The 22,077-nt window shown below is 36.3% G+C and overlaps 1 long non-coding RNA gene across 2 annotated transcripts in view; it reads left to right on the forward strand.

Annotated features, from left to right (window-relative positions):
• The window catches only part of LOC139081044 (uncharacterized), a 70,638-nt gene extending 53,723 nt beyond the window's left edge, over positions 1-16,915 (forward strand). For both annotated transcript variants that reach the window (XR_011535992.1, XR_011535991.1), the window contains one exon: positions 15,948-16,915. This is a non-coding gene — a long non-coding RNA (uncharacterized lncRNA). The remainder of the gene's footprint in view (positions 1-15,947) is intronic.
• Positions 16,916-22,077: the final 5,162 nt, after the last annotated feature.

Here is a 22,077-nt window from a genome sequence, read left to right on the forward strand (position 1 = left end):
GTAGTAGAGCTGCTTTCACCAGTTCTTGTAAGGCAGGACTAGTGATGGTGATCTCCTTCAGCTTTTATTTGTCTGGGAAAGCTTTTATTTGTCCTTCATATCTGAAATATAACTTTGCTGGATAAAGTATTCTTGGCTGACAGTTTTCATCTTTCAATATTTTGAAAACATCGTTCCACTCTCTCCTGGCCTGTAGAGTTTCTGCTGAGATACCTGCTGATAGCTTAATCAGGGTTCCCTTGTATGTTATTGTTTTTTTCCACCTGGCTGCTTTAATGTTCTCTCTTTGTATTGACTTTTGTTTTTTTAAGGTAACATTGTTTTATAACATTATATCAATTTCAGGTGCACTTCATTATATTTCAATTTCTGTGTAGACTACATCATGTTCACCTCCCAAAGACTTATTACCATCTGTCACTGTACACATGTGCCCTATCACTGCTTTCACCCTCTTTCCTCCTCCCTTCCCCTCTGGCACCACAAATCTAATCTCTGTGTGTTTGACTGTTGTTGTCGTTGCTACCTTCTATTTGAGTGAAATCATACAGAATTTGGCTTTCTCCATCTGACTTATTTTGCTTAGCATAATACCCTGGAAGTCCAATCATGTTATTGTAAATGCAAGATTTCAACCTATTTATAAGTGAATAATATTCTGTTGTGCATATATACGACATTTTCTTTACCCTTTTATTCCTTGATGGGCACTTACGTTGTTTCCAAGTCTTGGCTATTGTGAATAACATTACAATGAGCATAGAGGTAAATATATCTTTATGAATTCATGTTTTCATGTTACTTGGATAAATACCCAGAGGTGCAATAGCTGGATCATATGGTAGCTCTATTCTTAAATTTTGAGGAATCTCCATACTGTTTTTCAAAGTGGCTGCACCAGTTTACATTCCCACTAACAGTGTATGAGAGTTCCCTTTTCCCTACATCCTCTCCAACAATTGTTATTTCTTTCCTTGTTAATTATAGCCATTCTGACAGGCATGAGGTGATATCTCAATGAAGTATTGATTTGCATTTCTCTAGTAATTAGTGATGTTACACATGTTTTCCTGTGCCTGTTGGCCACTTGTATAACTTCTCTGGAAAAATGCCTGTTCAGATCCTTTGCCTATTTTTTAATTGGTTTGTTTGTTTTTTTGCTGTTGAGTTGTATGTGTTCTTCATATATTTTGGATATTAACCTCTTATCAAATATATGGTTTGGCAATATATTCTCCCAATTATTAGGATGTCTTTTTGGTTTGCTGATAGTTTCCTTTGCTGTCCACCAACATTTTTAGTTTGATCTAGTCCCATTTGTTTAGTTTTTCTTTCGTTTCTCTTGCCTGGTGAGACAAGGTGTCCAAAAAGATGCTGCAAAGACCAATGTCAAAGAGCATACTGTCTATGTTTGCTTCTAGAAGTTTTATGGTTTCAGGTCTTACATTCAAGTCTTTAATCCATTTTGAGCTAATTTTTGTGTATGCTATACATACATGGTGGTCTACCTTCGTTCTTTTGCATGTGGCTGTCCAGTTTTTCCACCACCAAATATTGAAGAGACTTTCCTTTCTCCATTGTATGCTCTTGGCTCAAAAATAAGCTGTCCATAGATATGTGAGTTTATTTCTGGGCTCTTGATTCTGTTCCATTGATCTATTTGTCTGTTTTTGTGCCGGTACCATGCTGTTTAATTATTATTGCTTTGTAGTACATTTTGAAATCAGGAAGTGTGATAACTCCAGCTTTGTTCTTTTTTTCTCATGATTCTTTTGGATATTTGGGCTCTTTTGTTGTCCTACATAAATTTTAGGATTCTTTGTTGTATATTTCTGAAAAATGTTGGAACTTTGATAGGGATTGCATTGAATCTGTAGCCTACTTTAGGAAGTATGGACATTTTAACTATGTTAATTTTTCCAATCCAAGAACACAGAATATCTTTCCCTTTCTTTGTATCTTATTCAATTACTTTAAAAAGTGTTTTATAGTTTTTAGTGTACAGATATTCACCTCTTTGGTTAAGTTTATTCCTAGATATTTTATTCTTTTTGTTGCAATTGTAATTGGGATTGTATTCTTAACTTCTGCTACTTCGTTGTTAGTGTATAGAAATGCAACTGATTTTTGTTTGCTGATTGTGTATCTTGCAACTTTACTATATTCACTTATTATTTCTAATCGTTTCTTGGTGAATTCTTTAGGGTTTTCTATATATAAAATCTTATCATCCAGAAATAGTGACAGTTTTACTTCTTCCTTTTCAATTTGGATCCATTTTATTTCTTTTTCTCTACTGATTGCTCCGGCCAGGCTTCCAATAGTATGTTAAATTAGAGTGGCAAAAGTGGGCATCCTTTTCTGATGCTTGTTCTTAAATGGATAGCTTTCAGTTTCTCACCATTGAGTATGATATTAGCTGTGGGTTTTTCATATATGGCCTCTATCATGTTGAGGTACTTTGCTTCTTTATCCATTTTATTTAGACTTTTTGTCATAAACGGATGCTGTGTCTTGTCAAAATCATTCTCTGCATCTATTGAGATGATCATATGATATTTTTCATTATTTTGCCATGTGGCATATGACGTTGATTGATTTGCGGATGTCGAACCATCCCAGCATCACTGCAATAAATCCCACCTGATCATTGTTTATGCTTTTTTTCATATATTGCTCTATTCAATTTGCTAATATTTTCTTGAGGATATTTGTATCCATGCTCATCAGTGATATGGGTGTGTAATTTTGGGTTTTTGTAATGTTGGCCTCATAGAACAAGTTAGGAAGTCTCCTCTCCTCTTCAATTTTTTGGAAGAGTTTGAAAAAGATAGGTATTAAATCTTTGAATGTTTGGTAGAATTCACTGGGGAAGCCATCTAGTCCTGAAATTTTGTTTTTGAGGAGGTTTTTGGTTACTGTTTTCACCTTCTTAGTGGTGATTGCTCTATTCAAATTCTCTATTTCTTGTTGATTCAGTTTTGGAAGGTATATGATTCTAAGAATTTATCCATTTTTTCTAGATTATCAAATATATTGCCATATAGCTTTTCATAGTGTTCTCTTATAATCTTCTGTTTTTCTGAGGGTTTTTTGTAATTTCTCTTCTTTGGTTTTTGATTTTATTTATTCAAGGCTTCTCTCTTTTTTTCTTGGTGATTCTAGATAAAGGTTTGCAATTTCGCTTATCTTTTCAAAGAACCAGCACTTACTTTCAGTGGCTTTTTCTATTTTTTTTAGTCTCTATTTCATTTATTTCTTCTCTGATTTTTATTATTTCCTTCCTTCTACTGATTTTGAGCTTTCTTTTTTCTTTTTCTAGTCCCTTCATGTGCACTGCTAGATTGTTTATTTGAGATTTTGTTTTTTTGAGGTAGGCCTGTATTGCTATAAACTTCCCTCTTAGTACCTCTTTTGCTGTAGCCCCACAATTTTGCCAAGTTGTATTTTCACTATCACTTATCTCCAGATATTTTTTGATTTCATTGACCCATTAGTTGTTCAGTTGCATTTTGTTTAGTCTCCACATTTTTGTGGCTTTTCCTGCTTTATTCTTGTAGTTGATTTCTAATTTCACACTGTTGTGGTCAGAAAAGATGCTTGGTATCATTTCAATCTTCTTTAATTTATTAAGACTTGTTTTGTGGTCTAATATGTGATCATTCCTAGAGAATGTTCCATGTGCATTTGAAAAGAATGTGTATTCTGTGGTTTTAGGATGGAATCTTCAGCTTATATCTACTATGTCCCTCTGGCCCAATGTGTCTTATAAGGCCAATGGTTCCTTATTGACCTTCTGTTTGGATAATCTATTCATTGATGTAAGTGGATTGTTAAAATCCCCTAATGTTCTGTTAATGTCTATTTCTCCTTTTATGTCTGTTAATAATTACTTTGTATCTTTAGGTGGTCCTATGTTGGGTGCATAGATATTTACAAGTTTTATGTTCTCTTGTTGGATTGTTCACTTCATCATTATGTATTGCCCTTCTTTGTCTCTTCTTGCAGTTTTTGTTTCAAAGTCTATTTCATCTTATACAAGTATTGGTACCTCAGCTTTCTTTTCATTGCCATTTGCATGGAGTATCTTTTTCCATGCCTTCACTTTCAGTCTGTGAGTATCTTTAGGTTTGAAGTTTGTCTCTTGTATGCAGCATATATATACACATTCAGTCACCCTATGCCTTTTGATTGGAGCATTTAGTCCATTTATGTTTAAAGTTGCTTAAAGATGAGTGTGTGTTTATTGTCATTTTCTTCCTTTTTAACTGGATGTTTTAGTAGTCCTTCTCTGTTCCTTTCTTCTTCTCTTTCTCTCTTCCCTTGTGATTTGATGACTTTCTTTAGTATTATTTTTGGGTTCTTTTCCCTCAGTTATTTGTATATTATAGATTTCTGGTTTTTGATTACCATGAGGTTTATGTATAATAACCTATGTAAATAGGAATCTACATTAAGTTGATGGTCTCTTAAGTTTGACTTCTTACTAAAAGCCCTACACTTGTACTCCCCTCGCTCCTAGTTGTATGTTTTTGATATCATACTTAACTTTGTGTGTGCATGTGTGTTCCTTAACCTCTTATCATGGAGATAGGTATTTTTAGTACTTTTGTGTTTTGATCTTTATATTAGCTTTATGGGTGGTTGATCTACCTTTACTGTATATTTGCCTTTACCACTGAGTTTTTTCTTTGATAATTTCCTTCTTCCTATTTGTGGTCTTTTCTTTTCCATTTAAATAGGTCCCTTTAACATTTCCTGTAAGTCTGGTTAAGTGGTAATAACATCCTGTAGTTTTTCTTTGTCTGAAAAACTCTTTATCTCTCCTTCCAATCTGAATGATAAACTTTCCAGGTAGATTGTTCTCAACCATAGGTTTTTTCCTTTCAACACTGTTAACATATTGTGTCTCTTCCTTCTAGCCTGTAAATTTTCTGCTTAGAAGTCAGCTAATAGCCTTATGGGGTTCCCTTCATAAATAACGTTGCCTTTCTCTTACAGCTTTTAGGATTCTCTCTTTATCTTTAATTTTTGACATTTTAATTATAATGTATCTTGGTGCAGGGCACTTTGCGCTCATCTTTTTTAGTACTTTCTGTACCTGAATGTCTGTTTCCTTCCTCAGTATAGGAAAGTTTTCAGCTATAATTTCTTCAAATAGTTTCTCTGCCCCTTTGTCTCTCTCTTTTCCTTCTGGACATCTATAATGGATGTCAACACACTTTATGTTATCCCAAATGTTCCTCAGATTTTCCTCATTCTTTTTAAGTCTTTGTTCTGTTCACCTTGAGTGATTTCCTCTACCCTTTTGTCTAGTTCACTGATCCATTCTTCTTTTCTTTTTTTTTTTTTTTTTGAGGAAGATTAGCCCTGAGCTAACTGCCACCAATCCTCCTCTTTATGCTGAGGAAGACTGGCCCTGAGCTAACATCCTTGCCCATCTTCCTCTACTTTATATGTGGGATGCCTACCACAGCATGGCATGCCAAGTGGTGCCATGTCCACACCCGGGATCCAAACTGGCGAACCCCAGGCCACCGAGAAGCAGAACGTGTGAACTTAACTGCTGCATCACCAGGCCAGCTCCTGATCCATTCTTCTGTGTCATCTACTTGGCTGTTGATCTCTTCCAGTGTATTTTTCACTTCCATTATTGTATTCTTCAGTTCTGATTGGTTCTTTTTTGTATCTTCCAATTCTTTGTTGAAGTTCTTACTGTGTTCACCTATTCTTCTCCCAAGATCAGTGAGCATTCTTATGACTATTAGTTTGTACTCTTTATCGAGTATATTGTTTCTCCCTGTTTCATTTAGCTATTTTTTCTGAAGATGTCCTGTTCCTTTATTTGGAACATATTTCTTTCTCTCTTCATTTTGCCTACTTCTCTGTGCTTGTATATTTGTGTTAGGTAGATCAGCTGTGTCTCCCAATCTCAGAGATGTGGCTTTATGTAAAAGATGCCTTATGGAGCCTAACAATATACGTCCCTCTCATCACTAGTTCCAGTTGTTCCAGGACTGTGCCCTGTGTGGGCTATGTGTGCCTTTCTGTTGTGGCAGGGCTGCTTTTGCTGTATGTGTACAGGTAGATTAAGCTGGTCACTGGGCCATTTGGTTGTAAGGTTCAACAGTGTGTGGCTCATATGGTCATTTTAGTCACTTTATTGGGTGGGGCAAGCCCAGCATGGCTGGCTGCAAGATCTAATAGTCCATCCTACTGCTGTTTTGCTTTTAAGTGAGTCAGGCCCCCAGCATGGCTGGTTGCTAGGCTCAGAGGCCCATAATTGTTGTAGGCCTCTGGCCTGTGAGGCTGTTGTCAGCTCCCTCAGGAGTGTAGGTGGGTGAGGCTAGCCCCAGGCATGGGAACACAGAATCATTTCAGAAGATGGACGGTGGGGCAGATCCCCCTTGTGGCTGTTTGAGATGACCAGTGGCACAAGTCTGCTGCAGCTGACATGCCCTACTGCCCATGGGCCCATACCACCTGCCAACACAGTCCCACCCCACATGCATGCCCTACCTTGCTGAGGCAGACTTGCCCTGCTGCAGAGGTGCCACAACCCTGCCCACACAAGTATACAATTTCCCTGTTGGCTTGCTGGTGGGCAGGGCCAGTCCTAGGGCAGGCTACCTTCCCTGGATGAGCTAGGTTAAATCATTTCTCTAGTAGGTAGGGGCAACCCCTGTGCCAATAGGCCAGAGGAAGAAATCCAATGACGTCTGCCAGTGTCTGTGTCAGTATGCCTATAATAGGTCACAATAATATCTGCTGCCAGTATCTCAGTGCCTGCAGAGATGGGCCCAACTGTCTCTGCCTCTCTGAGATGCACTTAGTATTTAGTACTTCTCAAGTCAGTCTCTTTTACCAAAGGACTATGCACCTTTTCTTCTGGTGATTTTGTGCTGGTTTCCAGAATGGGTGAATCTGTGCGTGAGCCCTTTAAGAGCAGGCTTTTCTTTCTCTTATGTTCAATAGCTTTTTTTGGAGGTATTCCTCATTGGTTTTAATAGCCAGCAAAGACAGGTATTATGGCACTCATCTCGGGTGTGCTGAATTCAAAGGCTGCTTATTGTGTCATAGCTTACCTTCTGAGATCCTCCACTCTGCAGAAAAAGCTTTGTACCTTAAGATTGCTCCTGACTGTGAAGTGCCACGGCTAGAATGTGTTTTTTTCCCCAGCATAAAGTGTTTCTGCCTCTTCCACCTCTGTCCCCATTGTTCCTTGTTGTAAGGGTTCTTTTTATCAAGTTTACAGTTCTATCTCCGGGGTAATTGTTCCACAGGTAGTTGTAGACTTGTTTTGTCTGTGGGAGGAGGTGAGTTCAGAGTTCTCCTATGCAACTATCTTCCCAGAAACTTCTCTTTGTGTTGACTTTTGACAGTTTAATTATCAAGTCTTGGAGAAGGTCTTTTTCTGTTGAGATAATTGGGTATTCTATTCACTTCATGGATTTGTATATCATTTCCCTCCCCAGGTTTGGGAAGTTCTCAGCTATTGGTTTTCTTTTTTTTTTAAATAAGCTCTCCCTTATCTTCTCTCTCCTTTCTCTGTTTTCCTTCTGGGATACTCATTATTCTTATGTTGACCTTTAATGGAGTTGGATAAGTTTCATAGCATTTCTACAGTTTTTAAAAATCTTAGTTCTCTCTCCTCTTCTATCTGCATCATTTGTAGGTTTCTACCTTTGAGCTCACTCATTATCTTTTCTATATGGTCTGCTGTATTTCCAATGTTTTCTAATGCAATTTTCACCTCATTAATTGAGTTCTTTAGCTCCAGAATTTCTCTTTGGTTCTTTTTTTAAAGTTTCAAGCTTTCTTGGTAAAGTATTTCTTTGTACACTGATTTTATGCCTGAGCTCATTGAACTGCCTGCCTGAGTTTTGCTGTAGCTTATTGAGTTGCTTAATGACAGCTATTTTGAATTCTCTATCAGTTAGATCACAATCTTCCATGACTTTATATTTGTTTTCTGGATAATTGCTATTATCTGTTTGTGATGCGGTGGCACTGTGGCTTTTTGGTGCTCGCTGACTTATTCCTTTGTTGGTGTGTTTGTCATAGCAAATTTATTTTTTATTTTATTATTATTTATTTTATTATTTAGGTATAGCTTTGCTTGTTTTGATTGAAACTTTTCAATTTGTCGCAGATTAGAGGTCTTTCTTTTGTTTTTCAGTAAGTCATGCTATCACACTAGTTTCTGGTTTCTATTACCTGAGCTACCACCGGCTATATTTGAGGGTCTGCATGTTCCACCCTCCAGCACCTCTATTCAGGGTGTCATCAATACTTTCATCATTACTCCTTACACCTCTGGAGGTCACTGATGCCTTGTTGTTGCCAGTGTCACCGTGGTCACTGGCCTCACCACTGCAGGTACAGGGATGGTTTATGCATCCACCACCTCTGGGATCACCTGGATCAGAAGCTCTACTTCCATAGTGGGGAGAGAAGAAAGGTGGGTAGTGAGTTGGGTTTGTGGGGCACCATATCTTCTATTTGTAGTCACCTCGTGGCCACAGGCACCACTGTGATGTGGGTGCTGGAGTCCTGTTTGCACTTCCATTGCTGCTACCAGCCTCTGAGTCATGGCTTGAGCCCCAAATCATGGGCTTCACCTTTGCTGCTGCTCTGCTCCCTGAAGCCACAGGTGCCAGTACAGCTGACTGGCTGGAGTGGCACACATGATTCAGTTGATTGCCACTGTGTTCTCTGGGGCTGAGGATGACTGGCTCAGCTGCTATGGCTGGAGATCCAGAGTCCTGGGCATTGCCTCTGCTCTTCTCATGTTTAGCCTCCTCTATGTGTTCCAATCCACCCACCTTTATATGTAATGATGTGTGGAACTCTCTGGTGCCCTGGTGTGTTTTGTAATGTAGCCTTTGTTGCATAATGAATGTTTCACTCACTGTAGATTGAAGGAGAGAGACAAAGGGATCCTCTCACATCACCATGATGATGACATCTCTCTTGAGTTTTCTCGTTAATGAACAGTGTGACTTTCCATTTAGTTAGCTCTTCTTTTATTCCTTTTATTAGCATTTAATTTTCAGCATAAAATCCTGTATGTGTTTTTTTACATGTGCAGTGTAGCTAAACAATTTATTTTATTTGGAGGAAAGGTAAATTGCAATTTGTTTTATTTATTTTGGTTTCTACATGTTCATTGTTAGGATATAGAAGTGTGATTGATTTTTTTGCATTTATTTCATGTATTCGGTTTTTTCTGAACTTAGTTATTAGTTTCACAATTTGGGGGGACATTTCATGAGATATTCTACATAGACCATCATGACATCTGACAATAGAGAGACCTTCATTTCTTCTTTGCTAATCAATATGATTTTATATCTTTTGTGGAGTGGCTCGAATGTCTACTACTATGTTGAGTAAGAGTGGTGTGATCAGACACCCTTGTACTGTTTCCCATCTTAGGGGAAAGTATTCAGTTTTTCACTTTGAACATGATTTTAGCCACAGATTTGTATGTATTTGTAATCAAGTTGATGAAGTTCTCCTCTATTTCTTTTTTTTCCCCTCAGAGTTTTTGTTGTTGCTTTATATCATGAGTGGATACTCAAGTCTGTCAAATGCTTTCCCTACATCAATCCATTAACTTGTTGATATGATGAATTGCATTACACATTTTTTCTAATGTGGAATGAGCCTTCCTTATCTGGAATAAATGCTACTTTGTCATGAAGTATAATTCTCAGATAACAAAACAAAGGAAAACCTGTCTACTTAGATGAAGAGGGCTCTATTTGAAAATTTTACTGAGACTAGATTAATTGGCAGCTGTCATGTTTTACTACCTGCAGCAAGACCCCAAGTGATCAAAAGAATGGTCAAAATGTCATAGCAGGGGTGTTTTAGGGATAAAAATGCACCTATTGTGTGGCAGAGAAAGAGAATTGGTTCAAGGGCTCATTTTAAAACTATTATTTTCCTGAATGAAGCCAGAAATACATGGTTATTTCAGCTAAACAGAGAACAACAGGACTAGAGTCAATCTGCACTCTTAATTCTATGCCACCATTCTCCTTGATGAGGCAGTGGGTCAAAGTTTCTGGATACCTAAAGAGGGTTACTAAAATAAAGGGCTTATTTCATAACATTGTTCAATACAATTGTAGAGCCACCTCTCTAGGTAACTAGTAATGAAACTACAGAATCCCAGGAAGGAGTACCTTAGGGGATGTTCTTCCCAAGAGCAGTCACAGCAGGTAGCAAGTAGGTGAAAACTTACCATTTTATATGTATCTTTAAATCCACATCCTCTCCAACACTTATTGTTTCCTGTCTTGTTAATCATAGTCATTCCGACAGGAGTGAAGGGATATCTCATTATAGTTTTGATTTGCATTTCCCTGATAGTTAATGATGTTAATCATCTTTTGATGTGCCTGTTGGCCATCCGTATATCTTCTTCGGAGAAGTGTCTGTTCAGATCTTTTGCCCAGTTTTTAATTGGGTTTTTAGTTTTTTTGTTGCTGAGCTGTACGTGTGCTTTATATATTTTGGATATTAACCCATTATTAGATATATGGTTTGCAAATATCTTCTCCCAATTTTTACATTCTCTTTTCAATTTGTTGATTTCTCTGCTGTGCAGAAGCTTTTCAGTTTGATGTAGTCCCATTTGCTTATTTTTTCTATTGTTTCCCTTGCCCAGTCAGACATAGTACTTGAAAATATGCTGCTAAGACTAATGTCGAAGAGCACACTGCTTATATTTTCTTCAAGAAGTTTCATGTTTTCAGGTCTTACATTCAAGTATTTAATCCATTTTGAGTTAATTTTTCTGTGTAGTGTAATATAACGGTCTATTTTCATTCTTTTCATGTGGCTGTCCAGTTTTCCCAACATCATTTACTGAAGAGACTTTCCATTCTCACTTGTATGTTCTTGGCTCCCTTGTTGAAAATTAGCTGTCCACAGATGTGTGGGTTTATTTTGGGCTCTCAATTTTGTTCAGTTGATCTGTGTGTCTGTTTCTGTGCCAGTACCATGATGTTTCAGTTACTATACCTTTGTATTGCATTTTGAATTCACGAACTGTGCTACCTCCTGCTTTGTTCTTTTTTCTCACAGTTCCTTTGGCTATTCGGACTCTTTTGTTGTTCCATATAAATTTTAGAATTCTTTGTTCTATTTTTGCGAAAAATGTTCTTGGAATTTTGATAAGGATTGCATAGAATCTGTAGATTGTTTAGGAAGCAGGGACATTTTAACTATGTTTATTCTTCCAATCCAAGAACATGGAATATCTTTCCATTTCTTTGTATCTTATTCAATTCCTTTTAACAATGTTTTATAGTTTTAGTTTACAGATCTTTCACTTCTTGGGTTAAGTTTATTTCTAGGTATTTTATTCTTTTTGTTGCAATTGTAAATGGGATTGTATCCTTAATTTCTCTTTCTGCTACTTCATTGTTAGTGTGTAGAAAAACAACTGCTTTTTGTATGTTGATTTTGTATCCTGCACTTTACCACATTCATTTATTATTTCTAAAGGTTTTTCAGTGGATTCTTTAGAGTTTTATATATATAAAATCAGGTCATCTGCATATAGTGACAGTTTCACTTCTTCCTTTCCAATTTGGATCACTTTTCTTTCTTTTTCTTGCCTGATTGCTCTGGCTAGGACTTCCTATACTATGTTAAATAAGTGGTGACAATGGGCATCCTTGTCTGGTTCCTGTTCTTAGAGGGATAGCTTTCAGTTTTTCTCCATTGAGAATGATATTAGCTGTGAGTTTGTCACATATGGCCTTTAGCATGTTGAGGTACCTGCTTTCAATACCCACTTTATTCGAAGTTTTTGTTATAAATAGATGCTGTATCTTGTGAAATGACTTCTCTGCATCTATTGAGCTGATCATGTGATTTTTGCTCTTCATTTTGTTAATGTGGTGAATCACATAGATTGATTTGCAGATGTTGAACCATCCCTGAATCCCTGGAGTAAATCTCACTTGGTCATGGTGTATGATCTTTTTAATGTATTGTTATATTCTATTTGATAGCAACTTGTTGAGAATTTTTGCATCTATATTCATCAGTAATATTGGCCTGTAATTTTCTTTTTTTGTGTTAACCTTGTCTGGTTTTGGTAATAGGGTAACGTCGGCTTCACAAAATGAGTTAGGAAGCTTCCCCTCCTCTTCAATTTTTTGGAAGAGTTTGAAAAGGATATGTGTTTATTCTTCTTTGAGTGTTTGGTAGAATTCACCAGAGAAGCTGTCTGGTCCTGGACTTTTATTTTTTGGGAGGGTTTAGATTACAGTTTGGACCTCCTTACTGGTGAGTGATCTATTCAAATTCTCTCTTTTTTCTTGATTCCTCTTTGGAAGGTTGTATGATTCTAAGAACTTAACTATCTCTTCTAGATTATCCAATTTGTTTGCATGTAAGTTTTCATAGTAGTCTCATAATTGCTTCTGTTTCTAAATGTCCATTGTAATTCCTCCTCTTTCATTTCTAATTTTATTTATTTATGACTTCTCTCTTTTTTCCTTAGTGAGTCTAGCTAAAGGTTTGTCCATTTTGTTGATTTTTGATTTTTTTTAGTCTCTATTTCATTTATTTCTGCTCTGATTTTTATTATTTCCTTCCTTCTACTTATTTTGAGCTTTGTTTGTTCTTCTTTTCCCAGTTCCTTTAGGTGCACTGTTATATTGTTTATTTGAGAATTTTCTTGTTTGTTGATTTAGGCCTGTATTGTTATATTCTTCCCTCTTAGAACCACTTTTGTTGTGCCCCATAAATTTTGGCATGTTGTATTTTCATTTTCATTTGTCTCCAGGTATTTTTTTTATTTCTCCTTTGGCTTCTTCCTTGGCACAATCGCTGTTCACTAGCATTTTGTTTAATCTCCACATATTTGTGGCTTTTCCTGCTTTCTTCCTGTAGTTCATTTCTAGTTTCATACTGTCATGGTAAAAAAGGATGCTTGGTATCTTTTCAATCTTCTTAAATTTATTCTCGGCCTAGTATGTGATCTATCCTGGAGAATGTTCCATGTGCATTTGAAAAGAATGTGTATTCTGCCATTTTTGGATGGAATGTTCTGTATATATCCATAAGTCCGTCTGGCATAATGTGTTATTTAATGCCAATGTTTCCTTCTTGATCTTCTGTTTGGATGATCTATCCATTGATGTAAGTGGAGTGTTAAAGTCCCCTACTATTATTGTGTTACTGTCTATTTCTCCTTCTATGTCTGTTAATAATTGCTTTATATATTTAGGTGCTCCTATGTTGGGTGCATAGATATTTGCAAGTGTTATCTCCTCTTGTTGGATTGTTTCCTTTATCATTTTGTAGTGCTCATCTTTGTCTCCTATTACAGTTTTTGTTTTAAAGTCTATTTTTTCTGATATAAGTATTTCTACACCTGTTTTATTTTCATTGATGTTTGCATGGAGTATCATTTTTCATCCCTTCACTTTCAGTTTGTGAGTATTTTAGGTCTCGTGTGTCTCTTGTATGCAGCATATATATGGATCTTGTTTTTTATCCAATCAGCCACCCTATGCCCTTTGATTGGAGCATTTAGTCAAAGGATATTTAAAGTAGATATCGATAAATATGTACTTATTGCCATTTTGCTACTTTCTTCTGGGTGTTTTAGTAGTTCTTCTCTCTTCCTTTGTTTTTCTCTTGCTCTCATCCCTTGTGGTTTGATGGCTTTCTTTAGTATTATGTTTGTGTTCCTTTCTCTTCATTTTTTGTGTATTTATTATAGGTTTCTGGTTTGTGATTACCATGAGGTTCATATATAATAACCTATGTATATAGAAATCTATATTAAGTTAATGGTCTCTTTAGTTTGACCTCTTTCAAAAGGCTCTACTCTTTTGCTCCCCTCCTCCTACATTTTATGTTTTTGATATCATGTCTAACCTCTTGCGCGTGTGTATCTGTCACCGTCTTATCATGGAAATAGGCAATTTTATTACATTTGTCTTTTCATCTTCATATTATCTTCATAGGTATTTGATCTGCTACCTGTACAGTATTTTTACCTTTACTAGTGATTTTATTGCTTTATTATTATTATTATTGTCGTACTCCTATTTGTGGTCTTCTCTTTCCCACTTAAATAATTCCCTTTAGCATTTCTTGGAAGACTGGTTTCTTGGTGATAAACTCCTCTAATTTTTGCTTGTCTGGGGACCTCTTTATCTCTCCTTCCATTATAAATTATAACCTTGCTCACTAGAGTATTCTTGGCTGTAGGTTTTTTTCTTTCAGCTCTTTAATATATTGTGCCACTCCCTTCTAGCCTGGAAGGTTTCTGCTGAGAAGTCAGCTGATAGCCTTATGGGGTTTCCTTTGTATGGAACTTGTTCCCTTTCCTTCACAGCTTTTAGGATTCTCTCTTTGCCTTTAATTCTTGACATTTTATTTATAATGTGTCTGATGTGGGCCTCTTTGGGTTTATCTTGTGTGTACTCTTTGTGCTTCCTGTACCTGGATATCTGTTTTCTTCCTTAGGTTATAATAAGGATGTTAATGCACTTGATGTTTTTCCAAAGGTCCCTTAGATTGTCCTCATTCTTTTTAATTCTTTGTTCTTTTATCTATTCAGCTTGGGTGATTTCCTCTAGTTTTTCACCCAGCTCATTGACCTGTTCTTTTGTATCCTCTACTCTGCTATTGAATCCCTTTAGTGAATTTTTCACTTCCAGTATTATATTCTTCATTTCTGATTAGTTCTTTTCTATATTTTCCATTTCTTTGTTGAAGTCCCCAATGAGTTCATCCATTCTTCTCCCAAGATCAGTGCGCATCCTTATGATTTTTTGTTTGAACTCTTTGTCAGGTAGATTTTTTATTTCTCTTTCATTCAGTTCTTTTTCTGGAGTTTTGTCTAGTTCCCTTACTTGGAATATATTATTTTGTCTCCTCATTTTTCCTCTTTCTCTGTGAACGTATTTGTATATACATATATTAGGTAGGTCAGCTATGTCTCTCAATCTTGGAGAGTTGGCCTGATGTAAGAGATGCCTTATGAGGCCCAGCAGTGTGCTTCACTCTCATTACCAGGAGGTGAGTTCAGGGTCCTCCTATACCTCTAGCTTGACAACAACCTCCCCTATATTTAATTTTTTGAAGAACCACCATACTGGTTTTCCATAGAGGATGCATTATTTTACACTCCCACCAACAGTGCACAAGGGTTCCAATTTATCCACATCCTCATCAATACTTGTTATTTTCTATTTGTGTGGGGGTTTTTTTGTGATAGCTATTCTAATGAATGTAAGGCAATAAGTCACTGTGGTTTTGACTTGCATTTTCCTAATGATTAATGATATTGAGCATATTTGCATATGCTCTGTGGTGATTTTTATATCATCTTTGGAGAAATATCTATTTAAGTCATTTACCTATCTTTTAATCAGATTATTTGTTGTTGTTGTACATTTCTAGATGTTTTTAATATATTCTTGATACTAGCCTCATGTCAAATATATGATTTGAAATATTTTCTCCCATTCTATAGGTTGCCTTTTCACTCTATTGATTGTGTTTTTTAATACACTGAAGTTTTTTTACTTTTGATGTAGTCCAATGTATCTATTTTTATTCTTCTGCTTTTGCTTTTTGGTGTCATATCCAAGAAATTATTGCCAAATCCATGTCATGAATTTTTTCCCTTATATTTTCTTCTATTAAATTATTTTTTGATTTATCCCTTTTCATTGAGCATGTCCATGGAATCAAAGAACATGACTGGATTGCATACTAAAATGTACATTAGTTCAGGAATAAGCATAGAAAGAGGAAAGGAAGGCATTGATGTTTATGTCATCAATATCATACTGCAACTCAATTATTCTAGAAATCTTTTTGACTAATAGGGAGCTGAGGAGAAAAAGTATTTTGAGTCAATGAGTGTAAAATTTTTTAATTTTGTGTATTTTTTTCCTCAGACATCTTCAGAAGAATGTGATCAGGATTGGACATGCCCTTCAATTTGAGGATACTTTTCATTTTGTGCACTCTGTAATATAGCTTCAGCCTCTTTGAAGAATGCACATATTGTTGTTTGAACATGCACATTATGCTATTTGAATTTTTGCTTCTTGTTTTGTCATCCACCAAGTTGATGTACTGTCTTTTTTTATGCCTTCCCATTAGTGTTCACAGGGTTAAGCTCTGGAAGCCATATTTCTGCTGTGTTATCCTTCCTCTTGTTAATAACTGATTGGATAAAAAGAGGACATCTATAACAATCTTGGCTAATCAGTTTCCATTGGGCATTGAGAAATTGGACTGAAACACAGTCAGGGCTTCCAAATTTTTCCCACATACAAATGCATTCTTTACCTCAAGTTCCAGGAGAGAGATCCTTGATTTTATACATATACATAAATACATACATATACATATATATATATATGATGATATTTATTAGCTGAGTTGTTTCCGTAACTCATAAGCAAAACCAAAGATATTTAGACTATTATACATCCATCTCTCAATTGGTTCCCACATTAGTTTCCTATAGCTACTATAACAAATTACCACAAACTTGGTGGTGTAAAACAGTAGAAATGTATTCGCTCACGGTTCTAGAGACTCAAAGCCCCAAATCCCCCAGAGTCATGCACCCTCTGGGAGCTCTACCAGAGAATCCATTCCTTACCTTTTCCAGCTTCTGGTGGATTCTAGTATTCTTTGGTTTGTAGTCACATAACTGCAACCTCTACTTCCATCTTCACATAACCTCCTCTGTGTGCCTATGTTATCTCCCTTTTCTCTCTCTTATAAACACACTTGTAAAGGCATTTAGTGACCACCCTGATAATCTAGGGTAACATTATCTCAATATCTTTATCTTAATTACCTTTGCAAAGACCTTTTTCTCCAAATAAACTAATGTTTACAAGACCCCAAATTGGAACTTGTTATACTTGAGTGGCTATTATTCAAACTACTATATCTTCTTGGAAGCTCGGTATTTAGTAGGGTCACAACTGGCCTCAAAGGAGTGCTATGAGGAGCCAAACAATGATGATAGAAGGACCAAATTCTGGGCCAGGGATTGTTTCAAAACTCACAGCTCTGCCCAATGCCATTTCAAACAGCCATGTTTCCCAAATTCATGGCAAAAGCCTTTATTTTCTTGAAAAAGAACTGTAGAAAACCCAGGTCAATCACATGAGTCAAACATTTAATTTGCTTACAAGTTAGGTTTTACACAAGCTTCCTAAATCTCTGGAGTTTGGAGTGATTGTATCTCAAGTTGTTCATGATGCATTCAAGGTACAATCTTGTCCTTTTTTCTAGGTGGTATTTCATAGTGTTAGATTTTAGAATAAAAATAGAGAAAATCAATGAAACCAAAAGAGGAGTAAAAAAGAGAGAAAACTCAAATTATTAGAATTTGAAATAAAAGAGAGGACATTAGCACTAAACTGACTAAAATAGAAAGAAATATTTTGAAAAATCCTATCTCAACAAATTAGATAACTGAAATCAGATGGACAAATTCCTAGAAAGACACAAACTACTGAAACTGACTTAAGAACAATTAGACAACTTGCTTTTTGCCTTGTGGAAAGCAGGTCATGCCCTTTGTGTAGTAATAAAAACAACCACAACTTCAACCATAATATAGCCTGAACCATTCCAAGTGTTGGTGAGGAGCAGATGTGATGGAAATGTTCTCTACACTCCTGACGGAAGTATAAAATGGAACAACTACTTTGAGAAATCTCTTGAAGACTCGTGCTCATAGTTTACAACCCTCAACATAAATGCATGTTTTTATGCACTGAAATAACATACAAGGATATTTGCAGCATTGTGGAGAAGAATCAAATCAGGAAACAACATGAATGTCCATCAACAGGTGAAGGAATAAATGGTGCTGTGTTCATGCAATGAAATACTTTACAGAAATGCAAAATAGTGAACTTCTGCTACATATGAGAGGAGTCCCTAAGACATAATTTTGAGCACAATAAATTTGACACAAAAGTGTATATGTTGCATGATTCCATTTATATAAAGTCCAAGAGTAAGCAAAAACAAACGGATGGTGGAAAATTTTAGGATGCGGTTTGCGTTTGGGAGGAGAGGAGACATCTAATGAACCCTGATTTAGGAATATTCACAGAGAGATGATTTCCAGGACATACTGGAAAGGGGTAACTTGGAATTAGGAGGGAAAGTTCACTAGTTGTTGCAGTGGTCAGGGCCCAGGATGATGAGTGTCTGGCTCTGGGGTGAGTATACTGCTTTACTCACAGAGCCGTTGTATTAAATGGCAAAGTGTGCATAAAATTTCTAGCAGTGCCCATCACAAGACATATTTTTAAATGTCAGCTATTATTAATATTATTATTATAATTGGAACTGTGGAAATTAAAAAGAAAGAAGAACTTGAGAAGACATTTTGTTAGAAAAGCCAATGTTCTTAGTGATCGGATGTGGAAGATGGTGGAGGAATGGGGTCCAGATGGTTGCCAACCAAGATAAATGGGGGATGATACTTACACAATGATGAACTTGGCTGTTTATTTCCTCCTCCTTTATTGATTTCACTGAGCCAGGACTGGTGCACAGAGACACACAGACTGTGGCTTACTTATTGCTTTTAATTTCCTGTGCCTCACACAGTGCTGAACATGTGGCTAAGGCTTAATAAATATATGATGAGCAGAATAATCCCCACCCTCACAGACTTCAGTGTAAATTCCCCTTGAACACTAATAGGCATAAGAGAATGGGAAAGAAAACTTGACTATGGAATTTATTCTCTAAAAATGCATTCTCTTTGGAAAGGCCTTGTAAAAATATGTTGTATTTGTTCTGTGAACCACAGAGATTTGCCTGTCATTTTCATATAAAACTGGCAGTCCTCCAGCTTAATTTTAAGCAGGCTTCCAGCCCTTAATAGTGTTAATGTCAGAGTTGTCTTCAGTTTTCAGGTCTATTGTTGATTTGCAGCAGAGAATCATCTCTTATTTGGCTAGAGCTAATCTCTAATAGGTTAGATGTCTGCTATGTTTTTGTCTGTCACATTACAGACCCTCTAATCAGATCTAGGGTTTTTCAGGGAGGAGGAAAATCCCTTTTCTTCCTTTATTCTATTCTTATGGCTGGTCTTGGTGTAGCTGTGACAGGATTTCAGAGAAACCCACTGAAGACCACCTGGAATCTACACGCAACTGGTGTTCAGTACCAATAGGGGTCCACTGAGCCTCCCCGGATCACTGCATTCTTCAGGTGATCCTGATAAGTTCTCCTGAAACCCAGAACTCCTTATTTTTGTTGATGGCCCACAGTTTGTATGAACTGTTTCAAGCCTTAAGACTACGTGTCTTATGGGGGTACTGGTCCATACTCTAGGTAAGAGTAACCTAGGGGGAATTCCTAGGAAAGAGAAATGTAGGGGGAATTTCCTAGGCCAGGGAATCCTGGGGAAACTTTGGAGTAAATGGGGCAGACAGACCTTTTAATCTGGCTTTAAATTTGAAAGAATTGTGTTTAAAAAGTCTGAACAAACTGCTTGATAGAGAAATGTGAGTCTGAATTTGTTCAGCTCCAAAGAAAAGGGACACCAGCTCCTCCCAGCCAAAAGACATTCTCAGGTAACTGAGAACTTCATGGGAGTGCCAGAGGATCCATCCTCATAATGAGTAGTGGTCCCATAGGGATCTCCATATCATTACCATTAATTAATTAAAGGCTTATCTGGAGAAGCACATATGAGAGTTGGTCGCTTACGTGCTCTGATACTCCATGGTAGCTTTAGACTGCTGGCAGGAGAAACGGGCACATAAGAGAGTGTTTATGACTTTTCTTTAGGGCGTAACACTTACAAGCTGCACATTTCCAACCCATTACACTGTCCCTAGAAATTGTTCAAACTTTATGGTAAAACTAAACTAAAAGAAAAATGGGAAATTGAACTCCTAAAATATGACCAGTTCACAAAAGGGGAGCATCCCCCTAGAACTCCAGCTGGCTTCATACTGAAACTAGCAAGTGCTTCACAAAATAAGGATAGCTGTAAAGGGCTGGCAAAATAATCTGGGATAATTTAAAATTATAGTGGCCATTGTGGGGCTTCTTTTTAAGAACCAGGTAATAGAGAAGCTTTTAAAGAGTCAAGCTTGCCACCTTCTGGCATAATTGCTAAACTAAAAGTTCTGGAAGCTGTAAATATTTACAAAGAACAGGAAAAAAATCTTACCAAGCTTGTTTCATGTCCTCAGGGCTTGGCTTAATAATTGTCAGGTTGGAGGTCGCAAAACAGTCAGGAAAAAATGCAGTTGCACCCCATTTTGTGGTCAGAGATGGTCAGACAGACATAGGTTGCACTCCATTCACAGCTAAGGGTCCTGCCAAACTGCTGCCAGCCTCGGGGTGATTCCATTGGTCAGTAGAAAGAACTTTCTGATTAGACAAGACCATTTAAGAAGTGCACATAAAAGCAAAGACCAAAATTCCAAAATAAACTTATTGAAAGTTTTGTTGCAAAAACCCAATAGAAAATTAAGTTATAAAAGGTACCTAAAGGAAAATATATTAGGTCATAACTTTACAGACACCCCTGTAATCTATTCATAGAGTTAATGAAACTCTGAGATTTTTCTGGGAAAGTGTTACGTTAAAGGTTACTGGAACTGTTCAATACTGCCAATAGTTACCTTTGGTCCCAGCTGGAATCTGACAAGGTATTTGAAAGGATTTAGCAACTTATGATCAGCAATTTGACCAAACTGTAAGCTGATATTCTGAGCTTGATAGAAATTTTCTTTCCAGGCCTTCTTCTCTAAGTTAAAGTAAAACTAAGCACCTACAGGGAAAGAAGCAAATTAGGGTGATGTAGTTGGACTGGTAGATCAACAGCCCTCAACTTAAAAATCTTTGTAAGACTGGAAAAGCCGCTTTAGAGGCAGTTTAGAGTCCATCCATTTCCTTTATTTCAAAAGGGATTATGACCTCGCCTCTCGGGGAACTGTTATCTAGCCCATCACTAATTCCTAGGATTGGAGAACAAAAGGGGAAAAAAGATAAGAAAAACAGCTATGAGTTTCTTCACCAAAAATCTAGCATCTTGAGAGTCTTCACAAAATATTAGTAAAAGACTTGAAATGAAATTTGGATTCATCACTAGGGAGCCTTGTATTACTGTGCCTGATTCATGGCAGTAATTTTAAACAATAGCTATGAAGTCTCTGTGTATGTATGTCTATGTATGTTATATATGTGTAACATCTTACCTCCAGATGGTATAGTTTCTAAAGAGCTCTATTCGCTTGGCTTAAAGTAAGTATTTACATAAATTATTTCTAAATGTAATAGCAACTAACCCAAATGGTTTTCAAGTTAACATGATAAAATTAATATTGGGTAAATGAAAACTTATTTAAGATTGTTGATTTGATTTAAATGGCTCTGTCCTTAAAGTTATCAGCATTGGATATGATGCAGCCTGTGTTTATTGGTCAAATAAGTTGATGTTATCTCTAATAGAAAACTGATTAGCAAAAATAATAACTTATGATGGCTAATTTCGCCTAATGTCTCATGAAGTTTTGAAGGCAATCTGAGTAATTATTGGGAACAAGTAACTAAATAGATGTGAAAAAGATACGACTGTTGGGTGAACATTTTTAACAATAGTTATGTGTTATGTTATATATACTTAACATAATTTCAAAACCTTTCAGTAACTTGAAACCTTAGAGTTTTGCTAATTGAATTAAATAATAAAATTTCTTGAGTATGTGGATAATTTCCATGTAAGATAAAATGTTAGATGTTAGTTACTAAAATATTGATGTTTATCTACTTTTGGCTTCTTATTACAGAGAAACCAAAAGACGTTTGGGTCTGTTAGTAAACATATCTTTTATTTTACTAAAAATTGTCCTATGAAGGAGCATGTTTCTGGAAATTATAAAAAGTATTTATACATTTTTATATAAATGCTAATGTAAAAGACAGCTTATGATTGCTTACTTCTTAGTTCTTACTAAAAGTTAAGGTCTATAAGAGTTGAAAATTCTAATTGATGTGTGATCAAAGCTGCTAAAAATTAAT

This window comes from Equus przewalskii, chromosome X, assembly GCF_037783145.1.
Source record: "Equus przewalskii isolate Varuska chromosome X, EquPr2, whole genome shotgun sequence".
Lineage (NCBI taxonomy): Eukaryota > Metazoa > Chordata > Mammalia > Perissodactyla > Equidae > Equus > Equus przewalskii.